This window comes from Coturnix japonica, chromosome 1 (genome assembly GCF_054131305.1).
Source record: "Coturnix japonica strain WE chromosome 1, WE-NBRP24, whole genome shotgun sequence".
Lineage (NCBI taxonomy): Eukaryota > Metazoa > Chordata > Aves > Galliformes > Phasianidae > Coturnix > Coturnix japonica.
In genome coordinates this window covers 24,752,803-24,767,694 of record NC_140663.1, presented here as the reverse complement: position 1 = coordinate 24,767,694, position 14,892 = coordinate 24,752,803, and the positions used below count along the sequence as shown (strand labels likewise).

General features: G+C 34.0%; 1 long non-coding RNA gene across 1 annotated transcript; it reads right to left on the bottom strand.

Annotated features, from left to right (window-relative positions):
• Positions 1-223: 223 nt before the first annotated feature.
• On the bottom strand, positions 224-9,182 carry LOC146762328 (uncharacterized). The gene is made up of 3 exons (XR_014941093.1): positions 7,256-9,182; positions 4,125-4,187; positions 224-363 (listed from the first exon to the last, which is right to left on the bottom strand). It is a non-coding gene; the product is annotated as an uncharacterized LOC146762328 (long non-coding RNA).
• Between the last annotated feature and the right edge of the window lie 5,710 nt (positions 9,183-14,892).

The following is a 14,892-nucleotide window of genomic DNA, read 5'->3' as shown; positions in this document are numbered from 1 at the left end:
TTTGCACAATATGCTCTAATGATCTTTCTGGAGCTCAATGATCAGTACAGCTCCAGCTCCCTAAGAACTGTAAAATTTCCATCCCCCCTATCTCTAGCAAACCAAAGCAGCTTGCAACGCAATTAGAGAGATGTATCAAATTGCCACTATTTCTACTTAATTTAAGTACAACGCTCTTGTGCCTCTTCACAGCTAGTGGGATTTATAAAAAAAACAGACCTGCTTTCTCAAATGTTTCTCTCTAAAAAGATCCACAATGCTCAGACCACACTTTTGTTTGGAGTAGCTGCCATCAAATAAATTCCATCTTCATCATTAGTGATTTTCTTGTTGCATCTTCAGATCCAATTAAACCAATCATGCCTTTTCAATTAAGAACAATTACCTTAATTAGATGAGAATAACAACAAGAAAAAAGAAAACAACTTCCAAAGTTCATTAAGTTACATCTCATTATTTACAGTCTGCAATCAAGCTTCTACATGTTTCAGTCCAATATCCAACTTTAGCACAAACTAAGAGATTATTAGCAAGATACAGTCAGCTCAGTTTGGAAAGTGAGGTTTTTCTTACACTTAAAAATGAAACAGTCTTTGACAGGTAAATGTAAAGTAAAAAACTTCCTCGATGCAGCCGGGCAGAAGTTCCCAACACTAGAGTAATGGCCTTGCCTCTGGAACCTGCTACTCATCACTCTGGCAGACGTTGTTTTTATATTCAGGAAGATGCCTTTTACCACTTCAGGCTTAGGTTATTTATGAACTACAAAAATAAAACTTATTTTAAGTGAAAGCCATGAAAATGAACCAAGCAAATGACTGAAAGTGTTAGATTCAGCCTAAGTGTGTATGTTACAGTCACACTCAAACCCCTTTCTCGATGAAACATTATATCTGTCAGTCACACTGTGTTAACTGCTACTTCCTCATTTCTTTTTAGTTTTCCTCCTAGAGCTTACATAATTTTTTCATTTATGTCCCTGTATTCTTTCCTGTAAACTACTGCAGTTCTCTCAGCTCTTATTTTCCTTCTTTCTAAATACCTAAGGCACCATTTTTGCTGTTCTTGGCAGCAACTTTCCATGAAATATATACTTAGTCTTCAATTGAATTGTCTGGATCAAATTATTAGACTAACTGGCACCATAGAACAATCACTCACTCTACAAGTGATCAATCAGCCAAAATTGATTGAAAAGATAGAGAAAAATCTTTTTTTTCTTTTTTTTTTTCTTTTTTTTTTTCTTTTTCTTTTTTTTTCTATCAAATTATTGGAACCCAAATAGTGAAGTAAGCATTCAATCAAAATTCACAAGAAAAACAATAACAGAAATCCACGGCCTTAAAACAGACACATTTATAAGTTAGTACTGCTCTAAGATGAGCAAAATCAAGGAAGTAAAGATCCAAATATTACTCAAAACATACTCAAAATAATATAATCAAAAATGTTGATGTAAAATGATTAAGTTGATCATATAATACTAGGTAGAATTTTCCATTCCCATATACACTTAAACTAACAGAAACAGAGGGCTCAAAAAGAAGGCAGCACTGTGATTTCAGGCTAGAACTTACACACATAAACACATGTTGCTCAAAGCTTTTTAGCAGCACTACTTCCAATCAGCAACTCAAAAACCATGGGAGTATCTCTTAAATAAGTGTGTGCTTCTAAAGGCAGCAAAGCTTCTCAGATACACAGAAGAGTCTAGACAGAAAGAATCAGTAACGCAGAGATCCTCAGAATTAGTTCCTCAAATATATAAAACAATGAGACAATGATCAGCCAAAATTTAATTTCACCTTTCCACTCCTCCTTAGGGTGACACGGGATATGTGAAAACGTACATTAACAAACTCAGTGAAAGAAAAAAAGAAAATGAGGTCAGTAATTCTTGTTTTTGACTCAAATTTTCTTTCTAAATTTGGCCCTGCCTCTATGTAGGTTTAAAAATTCTGACATCTACAATTACTGTTTCTTTGCCTGTGTGGATGAAATGCAAGTACTTGTTTCCTCCAAGGACATACATATCATAGTTTCCATGGCACTGTTTGTTTAAAATCTAAAATGCATTTGGCAACACTTCAAACAGCATGTCACACATTTCATCTTTCAGCCATTCTGAAAAATTTAGTGCATGAGGTCTGGTAATGATGAGGATGTTTTTGTATATCATTCACTCAGGTGAAAACAGAAAAGGTGAAATCAAGTGTATAGCGATTAGAAAGCGCTGCAGGGGTAGATGTAATCAGAATGACAAAATGTCACACCTCAGACCCTTTTTTTGGGTCATTTAAAGCTCGAAGAATGATCCAGTGGATGACATGACAGGCAATAAACTGAAGAATTTTGACTAGCTTGGACAGATTTTGCAATTGCTCAAGATTCAAAATAGAATTTTCATTGTATTAACTTTACTTTTGATTCAGAGTTTTTTGTTTTTTTTCTTTTTCTCAGCATCTGCTGTTTAATGCAGGCTGTGTGCCAAAATCATCTTAGAAAGTCTGCTGTGCCAGATGTCACCCTTTTGCCCTTTTGCTCCATCTGCAAATTTTCTTTTAACAGTGTTTGAAGCTAAGTTAGTAAGCACACATTTTCCAGTAAAAGATGCATTATGAGTAACACTTTTTGTCTTTCTGAATATCACCCAAAAAAATGCAGAACAAATAATGTATCAGCTATATCAACTATATTTTTAGAAAACATTATTCTTAGAACTTAGATATGTGGACAGAATTTTAAGCTGTCATTTCTAAAAATACGTTTAATGGTTACAAGGCAAACTAATAAGGAGTAATAATAAAACCTTAAAAAGATGTATTTTACTGCATCAATTTGGCCTGTACAGGACAAAGATGAGTTATTTTGCTTTACATACTTCACACAGATTTTGAGCTATTTGTATGCAGTAAGTTTACTTTTGTATACAAGAAAATATTGCTTTGGTCTGAATTCTCTATGTAGTAGTAAGATTTATTTTCTAAGGTCTTATCCCCTAAGCTGAGAATTTCTAGAAATCTGAAGTGCTCTTTACATTTCAATATACAAGCATGAATAAAATCCAACACCCAACTGCTGGCACACTAAGATGAAGAGGCTGTAGTTTGAAAACAGTATCGAAATCCTAAAATAAATTAAAGCTACTGAACCATAATTGTAGTATTATTCCTATCAGGTCATGGTCTGTACTAAGTGTCCAGACTCACTTTAAACTCACCAGGGATAAATAAGTACTTTAAGACTTGCTTTATCTTATCTTAATATCTCACTGGAAAATAGAGCAGTCCAATTATCTGTATGCCTACTTACATTAATTCATCAAAATGAAACTTAGACTCACTAGCTCAGATGAACACCAGTTCCAGAGCTAAGTGTGCAAACTTCATGCTGTGGGACTCCCATGAGGAAAGGAGAGCAAATCAACATCTTCAGTTACATATTCACCAATATCAAAACTCAGATGCCAGGAAAACTAGACTGCCACAAATATACATACATGGAGAATTCAATACATTGTAGGCATAAGAATGATTTAGCAGATGTAAATTTCTGAATGAGTACTTGAAATAGCAAATCACCATCAATTACTCTTTATGGAAACAAAGGCTACTACTCTCTATTGACATAAAATGTTGTCTTTACACTAACTAAATCCAGGCGGAAAAATCTATACTGAAGGTGTCTATAGAGAAGATTAATCTAACTCTCAATATTCACTTTAAACACAGAAGTTTCCTGAGGTTAAACACCTCAGGACATCTTTCAGTATTGACAACAGGAGCCTAGAGAACTTGCATAGACAAGGGGACTAAAAAAAAGTGCATTTCCCAGAAGCTAGCATTTTTGTGATTGATTCACAGAATCCTTCTTACGGAAGTGGAAAGCTAAAATAGGCCACCAAGTACTATCTTGAGCCAGTATTTACAATTTATATTTTCAAAAACCCTTAAATGCTTAATGTTCTATTCTATTTTCCATAGATAATTAAACATCAATTATCAGTGATAAATGCATTTTAAAACAAGTATAAGGCTTTGTCAAAAGGATTCAACAATTATATAACAACAGTAAGATGTAATTACTACTTAATAATATGTATTAATAATATGTATGCTGTTCACCTCTGTTAGTGAAATTAGACTTGATGAAGAATGGTGCCCAACACAAGACCATCCAGAGAGTACCTGTAAAGGAAACATATGAACAGACAGAAATATGCAGGTTTGAAAACCGGGACTACTTCACGGAAACAGCAAAATACAAGTTCTAACTGAAAATAAATAAATAAATAAACTGAATACTTTTACATTAAGAAAAAAGATACACTGTTGATGAAATTATCCTCAAAGCAGTCTTTTTTCAAAAACTTTCTACAATACAAATTATCTGGAAGTAAATGTGTAGGAAAGCTGACATGTAAATTTGGATGTGTGTATATATCAGTGTCCTTTGTCATATGTACCCTACCTTATCTTGATAAGCTTCAGAAATGTTTGTGAAAAGGTTTTGAAAGCATTCAGTGAACTCTGCTTTGAAAGCAGATGTGATAATTAGCTCTTGAAATTCATCTTTTGAATAGTGAAAAACAGTTTAATAGAGCAACAAGTAGCTGAAAATCTTTTTGGAAAGGTCAGATCTTTTCTATGTCTGCTTCATCTTTTTGTAAGGATACTCTTAAAATGAAAGACATTAGAACACTATTTACCTTGCTAAGAATAAATGTCAAAGTCATATCTAAAGAAAGAACACCAAACTTTACACTGAATACCAGCTGCCAAAATGAAAATTAATACCTACAAAGAAATATTAGATAATTCTTTTTAATAGTAACAAGAAAGGTTGATTTTACATGGAATTTTCATTGATGTAAGCTGATGTATGTTACATGTCAAACACTGAATTCTGATAATGAGTAGGAAAATGGTTTCTTCTTGACTTCTAGTGCTATACTTTGATAGCCTTTGACAGTGCTTCATTTTCTGTAAATCTGACATACTCTATTCTGTCAGCTGCCAGAATGCTAACTAACATCTACAGAGAAATACTGGACAATTTCTCCCTCCCTTGTATCTTATATTTTCACTAATGGACAAGATTGAATTTTCATCTGTCCATTAAATCTCAGGTCATTACTGGACAGAAAAAACTATAGTCCCACATAGTCCTTCAGCTATCTTCTTCTACTTCGAGACTTTTTCTGTATCAGTAAATGAAAACATCTCTTAGTGTTAATTAAGGGATTGAGATTTTAACTTATGTATAAAAATATTTGTTCTCATCCTAGTTCAGTAACAGATTAATAAGTATTACAATTTAATTGTACTTAAAAAGAATAAAATCTGAGCTAAAAAAAAAAGAAAAAAAAATTCCTTGAAAATATAGTTGTTTCCAAATTCCAGTTTTTCTTCAGCAGAACAATTTAAAATGCTCACTACAGTAAGTTTAATTTGTAGATTCTTGCATGCAGTTATATCTAGTGATGGAAGTTATCTTTAAAATGTCATCACATGTTATAGTTCCCACATGTGCTCAGGTGTCATGCTCTATTATAGAATGGAAGATGGGTCCCTGGGATAACCAAATCTCTTGACTCATTCCTTTGTCAGAAAAACTTTAAGACAAAATTTAAATGTGACTTAGTAGAGATGTACTCATGTGAAGCCATGACACATTTTTTTTCTGGAATGTACCTGAAAATGCATTCAATGATTGCAAAAAAGAAAAAAGAAGAATGTTTGACAATTCAAATAATTTATTTTTTTTTTAATCATTGATCCTGCATTTTTTTAAATTCAAAATTTTAATTACTAAAAAACTTTTGTTTTCTTTCATTTTCTGAGGTGTAGGAGCAATTCAAAAGACTAGGTGCTAGAATTTAGCTCATCTAAGGGCCAAGTTTCAAGTAGATACTATAACAGTTCCTACTAAATAATGGCATAGTCTCATATCATTCTTTTTTCTCATTATGCTATCACTTTTGTTTATAGCATTAATAATTTTCAACCAAATTATTTTTCAAATTTTGGCAAACCATAGCTGAAATGTAATTAAGCTTTTGGTTAATAGCAAAACACAAGTAGAAAAGACAATAACAATAATGAATACTAATAAGTATTCAGCAGTCGTGCAAAGTAAGAGAAGTAAATGGCTTGGGATTTCTGAAGGAAAAAGAAACTTATTTAAATATTTGAGTTTTTTAGTATCTTATTTAAAATCCAGCAACAATAATTTAAGTTTGTGCTATAAACCTTCACAATATGATGTGCTCAGTTACATATAAATTTTTAAACACTCTCTAAATTGACTAAAAGCAGGATAGTAGAAAACTGTTACTTGAACACTGCACACATACAAAGGAATGACACTAAAAATGCTTTTCCAAATAAAAATAATAGATGGAATCAAAGATATCATCATCTCATTGTTTTCTTTTTGTGAGAATTTTGGGATGCTTCTATTTTTGTTTGTTTTGTTTGTTTTGTTGTATTTATTTTCCAAAAAAATACAAATGCAGCATTTAGGTGGAACCTTGACAAACATCTATCATCAGGATATGAGTCTTTAACCTTAATTTATATGAGATGTTACACATTGTCTCAGAAGCAATCCTAGTAACCAAGACACTGGCAATCTAAAAGTATGATAATATCATTTCATTAAAAAATTTTATCTAACTTGAAATTTAATAAAGTAGAAAATATGCCTTCTAGAGTGAGTCCCAACTGTAGTGTAAGTAGCATTAATCATGTTTCCTAAAATTCTCTGACATAGAAAGGCTCATAGAATGCAAAAAATGAGATTAATCATTTAATGTCTTAATGGGAGATCTTCATTAAGCAACATTAGAATTTCTCCCAAGATGTTAATTTTAAATCTGTGCTCCCATAGTATATACATTTATTTTCCTAAAACACTGCAAAGAGGCAAATAGTACTTTAATACTACAAACAGTGATATACTTGCAAAGAAATTGTAATCTTCAGTTTGTTCCTTTCATTCCTTCAATCAGTTCAGAAAGAAATAAATGCTGAGGGATTGTCACATAAATCACAGACTTAGGTATTATTTCTGTGTTCTTACTGAACAAGCCACATAATGGAAAGCTATAATCACATCACTGACTTTTGGACTCACTGGCATTCTCAAACTCCCTGCCAACTTTTGAAGACAAATACCCATTCAGTGGAAAATTCACACAGTCATTTTTATGTCTTTCAGCTGAACCTTACAGTATCATCCTGACAGCACTGACCTGGCCTGTACTTGTCTTCTGCTTAACCATGGTCTGGATAACAAAGATGTTCATTTATTCATGTCATCTCCTCTCATAGTCTGGCAAAAATGACGAGACCACATAGCTGGAAAAGTGAGAGTTGGCAGTGATTCTTATGAAGCTCCATTCTTACTTAATTCTTGAGTTTAAAGACAATGGTGTTCATATGGAATGTGTCCAAATCACACCTATGAAAAAAAATTTGAAACCTTACTCCAAGGAAGGACTTGAAAAGTAAAGATGTGGCCTACAGGCATCCTGTCTGTCCTTTCTGATATTTAACTCTTCCTTTGCAAGGAAAATACAGACATTTATATATTAAAATACTAGGAGAAATAATGATGTAATGATTTCATAGCCTGATGGTAATGATTTTTCTGAGAAGAGAAGGCCTAACTTAAAGTCACAGCCTCAGTGATTATGGAATATGTAACTCCTGACAAGGAGATGATTTTATGTCCTTACACTCTAAAAATACATCAGCTTGGGTCACATCATTTTCCTTGTGATTTCCACCTAATGGATTTCACTCAACATGACCACTGTTGAGAAGCTTAGATTTAAAAATCTCAATTTTCTAAACTTACTTATTGTAAAGGAAGTCAAATACTTGACATAGACTTATTAGATGGAAGCATATAGCAGACATGTTTCTAAACATTGCCTAGGAAAACTCCATTAAGGAAATCTATTCTGAAGAGATTATCAAGACAAAAATCAGTGTAAAGATGAATTGTAACAGACTCAGACTGTGCTTCCTCTTCACAGCTTAGATAATGACCCTGGAGTCATATTACAGTAGTGGTATAAAGCTGTACATACTCCATGAAATAAAACCTGGAGTCTTTAAGGGGAAAAAGATCCCAAAATGTAGCACATAAACTCATTAGATATATCACATTATTAGTCTAGATGCCAGTTGAGACTATTGCTCTCCTGCTCTGAGTACCTGTTCCATTAGAGAAAATATCCTCTTTATTTATTTCTAATACTTTTTCTTCTCCATGTCAGTTTCATGAGGAAACTAGGGTAATCTTAGAATTTGTAAGCTTGTCAAAGTCTTAAAGCCGGTCAAAGAGAGCCATCATGCACAAGTTTATGTCACATGAGAAATGCTCCACTCCCATTCTTACTTTTCAAGTTTTGTCAGTGATCAAGCAACAATTCAAAGAAAAATGTTCCATAGAGTCTAGAAACACAAAACAGACTTCAGTATGTCTTAGTATATCTGTTCAGAATACATGGAAAAGTGGAAAAAAAACTGTATACAATTCTTCAAATTTGACAGTAGTACATGATGAACTTTTTAAAGGTTTCACCCAAAAGGTCTCTGGAACTCCAGGAACTGAAGAAAACCAAGACCTGAAGTTCTGTCCTCTCAAGTTTAAATTGTATGGCAGCCAAAATTTTGTTTGATAAAAAAGTCTCTTATATCGAATCAATTTCTTCTTCCAAAATGGAATAAAAAAGAAAAAAAAAAAAAAAGGAAAAAAAAAAACTACAAAAACTATTTTAACAAATTGTTGGTTTGGATAGAAACGGCTATTAAACGACTTTAAAATATTTTTTACATCACAAAATTTTACTTAAAATACTGAAAATATTGAGGAGTCAGTTTTAATGCATTGTACAGTTATATAAACTTTGACTTTTAAAAATTAATTACATTTTTAAATTGAATATTAATTTATTCATTTTATGTTTCTAGAGGTTTACTTTTCATTACAAGTATTCATACATTAGGCCAAGATGAACAAAGTACAGAAGATCATAACAGGTATTAAAAGTGATACTAAAGTATGCTTAGTTTGAAGCATTGCAAAGAAGTCACAACATAAGTTTATAAGTGGTAGAATGAGATCTCATGATACCACATTATCATAAGATATTTCTGATTATTTTCCTTTTACTAAGTGCACCAAGTGTACTTTTAGAGGAAAATGGGTTCAGCAAGTTTCATTCATTCATTCATATCTACCCACAATCACTGCTAGAGCTTCATCAGATAAGAACTTATATGTGAGAAATTAATAATTTTCTTATTTATTGCATGTCTAGAAGTCGATACATCTGACTGTTCCACTCTGAGCACTGGGAAGTCGACCCTGTTTTATTTTCATATTTAGCTATAAAAAAATGTTTCCACTGAGAAAGGTTAGATGAAGCACCCAGTAACAAGAGCAAAGCCCCTTGTATTGTAGAAGAAATACTTCAGCTCATCCTGAAATGTGCTCCATTTCGTGTCCATTTCTTCTTTTAATGGCACTGAGCACTACTGCAAACATCATGGCTCAATCTTCACTGCATCCTACCTTCAGGTATTTATGCACATTAATAAGACTCCCCTGGATCCACCTCTTCTCCCAGCTGAACAATCCCAGAAAGGAAGAAGATAAGAAAGATGAGAATTCTCTAAAAATGTTACATCCAGCTTTCCTGCTTTTGACTTTTGCCATTTGGTTAAATGAGATTCAAAACCGTGTCTACCCCAGGCTGAAAGCAATCCATGCAGTCTTTGAGTGCAGATTAAATATCATGGCAAAGATTCTCTCTCCTCTCCCCTGGCATTACCAGTGAATCCATCTCCAAACCAATACCGAAAGTTTGCCAGCTGGATTTGGACAGTGTGCAGCTGGATTTATTTACCACTGGTCTGAAAGATGAAAAAAAAGTAGTATTTTTTATGGCTGGAGACGTAGAGGTTTTCAAAGAAGTGAATGTCTGAAAAGTGTTAAGAAAATCTAAAATTCCCCATGATATACATTGCAGAAGACTGCCAGCTATTCAACTATAACTTCTCTATTAGATCAAAGGTGAATTGGAGTCTAGCTGCAAAGTACTTTCAGCTCCTCACTAGCAATAACCAAGGAAGACAGACCTATTCAGAGCAAATGCTTAGAGTCTTCATATTCCAAGAATGTGTTCTGGTAGAGTAAGAGAAAATTGCAGCCAAAAATGTGACATTTGCAATCAGATTTTAAGTATCTCCTAGGCACCAAAATTGTTGATGACGCTTTTTGCAATGGTAATGGAGGTCAGGGAAGAGGCAGTCCAGAACCACAACAACAAACTACAGTGACTATTAAGTATGTTTTAGTAACTTTCTGTGAACTGACAAGCTGGAACTAAGGAGACCTGGTATATTTAAATGGGCACCTAGAGTAAATGAATGACTAAATGCAGAAGAAATAAATGAAATTTAATAACTTACTTGTGGGAGTGGAAATTGTTTTTCTTCGGTCTGTGTATCTGTCATATTAAAAATTATCTGGAAAAGACCAGTGCTGAATTCTCTAACTCAGCTTACAGTGATGTAATGCAAAGTACTACAAGCAGTCAGCACCATGCAGATCACTACACAAATGTGTTTCAGACTGCAGTTGTAGCAGAGAAGACAAACATTAACCATGAGCTGCAGTTGCTCTGAATCTCTCTGGAAGGCCACAAGCAATCCAAAAATACTCAGCTGTGAAATTCCTCCATCCAGTATAACAATAGTTATTGTAAAATTTAGAATCCAGTTCTTAAGGCAGTCACCTACTGCCAGCTTGTAGAAGCAGGATGAGCTCTGGATACAAGAAGGCCCCGAACATAGGAGCTGACATAATAGAAGCAAATATTTCATAGGTACATAAAACTATGTGCATGGTGAAAGCCAAAATTCATGCTTCTAGGCCACTAATTCATTGAATATCTATTCTGAACAGTGTGAAGTACACAACAATTCAGACATCAGAAAACTCTCCAACCTCTTAAAATCACAGCCCGGCACTGAAATGACCTAATTTTTAAAGAGGGGATGGGATTTCCTCTCTGTTTAACCAATACTCTTGTTCCTGAAAGGTAGACTCAGAGACAGGAACTGACTAAGAAGCTTCAAACACATTTTCAAAGAGTTTGGCACAGACAACAGAGGAAACAAACAGACAGAAACAAAACACAACAAACAAACAAAAAAATCCAGAAATCTGTAGCCATTATATATATTTCAAGATAGCTTCACAAGTACTTAATATATATAAAACTAAGGGAAGCACAAATGAAATCAAGTATGCCTGCAGAGCAAACGTGCATCAAAAGACAGAGCAAAGCCAGTGATGATAACTCAGTAAGTTGTATAAAAACCAGAGCAAGATGTTCAGGAAATATTAAAAACAAATAGCATGCCAAAGTGTTCTGCTTATAAAAGCCATGTCCACATAGTGTCACCTCTTCTTGCTCCATCAAGCCAGGAAATACTATCTCAAGATATTAGGTAAATGTAGAAAAAAACCTCACACATACACAAAAAAGAAGAAATTCTGAATGTATTATTTCTATGGGTAATATGAACATAGACACTACTTGAAGCAAGCTTAAGTTTTTATCGTAAGTTATTGTGACAGCATAATAACTATTTAATTAAATAATAATTGCTATTACTATACCACAAAGATACGTAGTTGTTCCTGTGGAGGTCACAGAAAGGAATAGTATCATTCCAAGAATGCTGAAATTTACATGGCTTAACAGCAGAACATTTTAGAATATGTTAGAATATGGGAGAACTGCATCATCTGTGACCAAACTGTTACTGTAATCAATGAACATTTTCACGCTCCCTGGCATCTTCTCTGTGCAAGTTCTCAAGACACTCCCTTATAAAATAATGTGTGTGAAATTGCAGTGAATAAATAATCATGCTTAAATTTTCCTTTTTAAGCAAGGTTCATTAGGATTGAGTAGAAGAATGTGAAAGTATAAACTTGTGAGTATAAGACAATAAAAATCATTTGTAGTCTCTCAGCAGCAGCTTGGAAATAACAATTTGTGCAATACCAAGTCATGTCAAATAATCTACCATCCATAAAAGACAAAGCACTGAATGCAAACTAATGAGGAATGCTGGATCTGGGAACAATTAAGCCTGTCAACTAAGCTTCATACTGCAGATATGAAAGGTACAATGCTCTTCAACATGGAGCAAATGTTCTGCTGCCTTTAATGTACTCCCTCCAGATGGATATGGTCAATTAAGTAGAAGAAATATTCAAAAGCTTTCAAAAATTTGGTTGGTTCCTGGACTACAACTACCCTATTCAAAAGTTCTGTGACTGATTGCTACTTGTACATCAAGTTCTCTAAAAGAACTCCAGGGCTCCTGTAGACAAAATATGCTTAAGCTGGCAGCAATGCCCAAGTCTAGATGATGGAAATGAAGAAAAAGCCACTTCTGGGTGATCATGTTGAGAAACCATGCTTCAGGATACTGAAATGCCAGGCATCAAAAGGTCAGGAAAGTTTCACAAGGTGTTAGCAAAGTTTGTTTAAAACCTCATGTAAGGTTCTGATGAATCTTGTATGGATTTCAATAATAGTACAGTTGAACAGAGTTCCTTTTCAAAGAAGTTTTTATTTTCAGTACGTTTACGGGCCAAGTAGGCCCTATAACACTCTAATCTGCTCAGGTTTTTTGATTGTTTATTGTTTTGTTTACTTTTGACAAGTGAAAATGGTTATGAAGCTGGAATAGGTAAACTTTCTATTACGAAGATTGCTTCTGAAGAAGTGCACCTGAACTTTACAAAAATAATGTCACCTATTTATTTATAATAGCAGGACTCTAGAAATTACAACCCAGAGCTAGTATCCCAAGCCAAAAGTTTCCTTCTTTTCTCCTTCAAGTCTCCTTCTTTTCTCTTACCCTTCACAATGCTGCCCTTGAGAACAAATGTGATTTGAATCGGTGGAGGCTGGCTGAGAGCAGGAAAAGAAACTACTTTTTCTAGCTTGGCCTCTTTAAAAGAAGAATTAATTCCTTAAGAACTGCATGAAGGTGTATCAAATTATAGCATGCATTTTCAGAATAAGTCATAGTACAGTTTAATGTGAAAAGTTTAAAGCAGAAAAAGCCTTCAAACAGCCTTGGCAAACATCAATCAGATATTAGGCTACATGATAAAGATGAGTAGCAAGTTTCAAAAAACTATCTTTGTGCTTAGCTTCTAAGCACAATAGCATGAAAGTTCAAAATAGAAATTAAGTCACTAAAATTTTAGAGTCCGCCTTCAGGAAGGATACAAACTATAGAAAACTTGGTTATTGTTTAAAATTTTGAGTGAACTTAGAACAAACATTTTTTCTTATGTAACAGCATTTAAAATTTCTAGTTTCACACTGATCTGATGTGAAGTTTCATTGCAGCTGACTGATGTGATTTTTGAAATATTCCTTCCATTTAAACACAGCATCTATGTATGTTAGTCTAAAAGTAATGCCTTCCATTGATTGCCATGGAAAATATGCCAGATATAAAGAGCATAACAACACTATTTGATTGAGCTCACATCCCCTCTTTGGTCTCCATAAGCATTCAACAAGCATTAATGAATGTCAATGGGTGTCAATTTTTCCTCATGGAGGAAATTACACATCTTTGCTTCATACATACTTCTATATCACAGATCATTTTGTCAGACTGCTCCTCTGCTGCCACCTGTTGCACAGCAACAAAATGTAACACAATACTGGTGGGAAGGTTCAGCCTCTACTGCCATACCACCAATATACTCCTCCAACATCGTGGGCCAACATCATAACGCAGCAAGCATTACTTTCAGAGCAGCCCTCATAAAACATGAATACTGACATGACGATGGATTAATACTACAAAAACAGCAATAAAGATCCTAGGGAGTTGAAAGTGATGACTTTCTCCTAACTCAAAGCCTGAAATGATGTTCTGAATTTAATACCACACAAGCATCTTTCACGTTGAGGTTTAGTCTAATTTATGAAAGCCAAGCTTTCTTTATTGCACACTAATAAATTCCTTTTTTTCTTTTCCCACAACATTTTAGATATAGAAATGCTTTGCAAGCTAGAAAATTTTATTTTGATTTAGGAGAACCAAGTTAACATTACTTATGCCATGTAAATATCATTTACAGTAGAAAAAAAAAGCATTAGATACAGACATTGGCAAAACAAACATAGTCATAACACATCTTCCTCAACAGTTTCCGGGAAGTAGAAAAAATATAACTGCTCTAGGGATCTTACTAAAGACTTATGATGAATAGATAAATGTACAAGTAATAACTGTTTTCTAAAGACAAACTCACCTTTTATTCAGAGGGGGCACTGCCTAGGATACTAAAGAGAAGAAAGACAAATATGACAGCTGGAGAAATAAGCTTGGAGAATCTCCCATTATTAACATTCATAGTTCGGGAAAAACACTTCTAAAAGACAGCTTTACTTAATCAACTACCAGAGTATATTTTCTTGCTGTGCAAAAAAAATCTCCAATAGAATAATCCTTCAGTACAAGCCAGGAAAACAGCCCAAGAGTCCTCAAAGAAAATGTTTACTGGCTAGCCCTAATAGAATCATAGAATCATAAAAATAAGACTTGGAAGGGAGCACTGAGGGACATCTAGTCCAACTTTCCTGCAATGAACAGGGACACAACATCTAGATCAGGTTTCCCATGGCCTTATCCAGCCTCACCTTGAAAGTCTATTGGGACAGAACATCAAACACATCACTAGGCAAACTGTTCCAGTGCCTCACCACCATCACTGTTTAAGATTTTTTCCTTATATCTAACCTAATTTTACTCTCTTTGAGCTTGA